Here is a 2,379-nt window from a genome sequence, read left to right on the forward strand (position 1 = left end):
CAGCCACGTCACATGGATGGATGTCTACACAAAGATGATGAGAAGGGTATATGCGTCATTTTACATGGATGTCTATCACCTCTCCTTTTCTAGGTTGCCAGGTTGTTGTCACCATGTTTTGTGCTTTTAAGAACTTACTTTTATTAAATCTTGACTTTTTCTTTATAGTTCATCACACAACACACTCTTTATTTCTCTCTCTCTCTCTCTCTCTCTCTCTCTCTTTCTTTCTCTCACTTCTTTAAGAAAATATTTTTCATATCCAGATCTCATTTTCTTTGAATCTTACTTCTTTATGGAGATGAAGGTATGATGTTTTTCAGGTGAGGTGAGGGGATTCATTGGTGCGGTTTTGGTTTAAGAAGGGTGTAGTGGTGGTGATTTTAACCACCAAGATCTGAAGTTGAACAACCACCATCGGATCTGAATCGAACCACCACCATCATCACTATGGTCTACGTGCTCATCCATGAAAAAAGGTATGCATTTTGTTTAAAGAAGATGATGGTTATAAAAAATGAAGATCAAATGGGATTCAATGGTGCGATTTTGTTTTAAGAAGGGTGTAGCGGTGGTGATTTTGGTTCAACCACCCAGTTTTGAAGTTGAACAACCACCATCTGATCGGAATCGAACAACCATTATCATCAATATGGTCTATGTGGTCATCCATGGAAAAAAAGTATGAATTTTGTTTAAAGAAGATGATTGTTATAAAAATGATGATCAAGTACGTTTTAAGAGTCCATTTTTCTTATATATACTTGTTTAAAATCAAATTTTTATTTTTTTGTATCGATTTGATATGAAATTACATTTGGGGTCGTGTTTTGAAGACATTATTTTGAATTAATCTGGAAGTATTGTTCATTTTACAAGCCATCCATTATTATTTAACATGTACATTTATCATGGGATTTTGTTATTTCTAAAAATATAAATTTACTTCAAAGGCTAAATTTCCTTTTTTTTTTTTTTTGTTTCTTTATATGTTTAGGTTATGCAACTGATCTGGATACATTGTGGTTCAAGAATAACTGTGCAACGAAGACGTAATGGATCTGGATTTGTAGAAGTGATAGTTACAAACGTAACATTTTTTCTGCAGTTACATTTGTTTTTTTATCAGTAATATATTACATTTTTTGTAGTTACATTCTTTTTTTATTAGTAAAGTGTAACAGTTTTTATTTGTAAAGTGTAACAATTTTTTTTGCAGTTACATTTTAAATTATTATCTTTGAAAAAAAAAGATTAAAACGAGAGTGAGAGTGTGTATGGGAAAATGAGTAAGAGAGAGAAATTAGGAAAAGTTGACTAGTACACTGTACTTTCATATGGTCATATCAGTCTTTATGAGTTTATATTTTTCAATCTCATTTTTAATAAGAAAAGGGTATCTTTTCTTTCTTGTTAAACTACACAAAGACTTTTTAAATATCATACATCCGTTTACCCAGTATATAATAAATAAAAAATGTTACAAAACAAATTATACAGAAAACACGTTACACTTTTATGTATGTGGATATCCTTTAAATGGTAAAAAAACAAGCATTTTTCTTGTTTACTGGGTGTTTACATTTTTTGAAATTATACAGAAAATGTATGTTTACACGTGGTGTAACTTCATCTATATGTTGTATTATTGTTAAGGACGTTTATTTTTTATGTAACAATTCTCATAACAATTCTTTGCGTCTTAGTTACGAACCTCCAAGATCTAGGCATTTTTTATGTAACACTATGTAACCGGGTGTTAGAAATGTAACAATCAAAGAAAAAATGCATGTTACATTTTTTCGTGTTACATAAATAATGTACGTTACAGAAAATAAAGTGAATTGTTACACCTTTTTAGATTATTGTAAAAATAAAGTGTATTGTTACATTTTTTTATGTTAGAAATGTAACAATCAAAGCAAAAATGTTTGTTAGATTTTTTTTGTGTTACCGAAATAATGTCCGTCACAGAAAATAAAGTGCATTGTTACACTTTTTTAGATTATTATAAAAATAAAGTGTGTTGTTACATTTTTCCAGGTTATTGTAAAAATAAAGTGACTATTACAGAAACAAAATGTGTTTTTACATTATTTTTGTGTTAGAAATGTAACAATCAAATCAAAAATGTCTGTTACATTTTTTTGAGTTACAAAAAAAAGTGGTTGTTACATATGTGATGTAAAATTGATCATGGTTGTAAAAATTATATGTTACGTTTCTATGTAACATTTGATCATATAAAAATTATATGTTACGTTTCTATGGAACATTTTATGTTACAGAAATAAAGTGCGTTATTCATGTATCAAGCCGTAGCTTTTTACTCAAACAGTGTTACACAATAAAATATGTTTTGTTCATGTAACACTTGTT

At 29.0% G+C, this 2,379-nt stretch overlaps 1 long non-coding RNA gene across 1 annotated transcript; it reads left to right on the top strand.

Annotated features, from left to right (window-relative positions):
* Positions 1-259: 259 nt before the first annotated feature.
* LOC110923539 lies at positions 260-1,192 on the top strand. The gene is made up of 2 exons (XR_002584145.2): positions 260-479; positions 998-1,192. It is a non-coding gene; the product is annotated as an uncharacterized LOC110923539 (long non-coding RNA).
* The last annotated feature ends 1,187 nt before the right edge of the window (positions 1,193-2,379 follow it).

Source organism: Helianthus annuus, chromosome 17 (genome assembly GCF_002127325.2).
Source record: "Helianthus annuus cultivar XRQ/B chromosome 17, HanXRQr2.0-SUNRISE, whole genome shotgun sequence".
In the NCBI taxonomy this organism is placed as follows: Eukaryota; Viridiplantae; Streptophyta; class Magnoliopsida; order Asterales; family Asteraceae; genus Helianthus; species Helianthus annuus.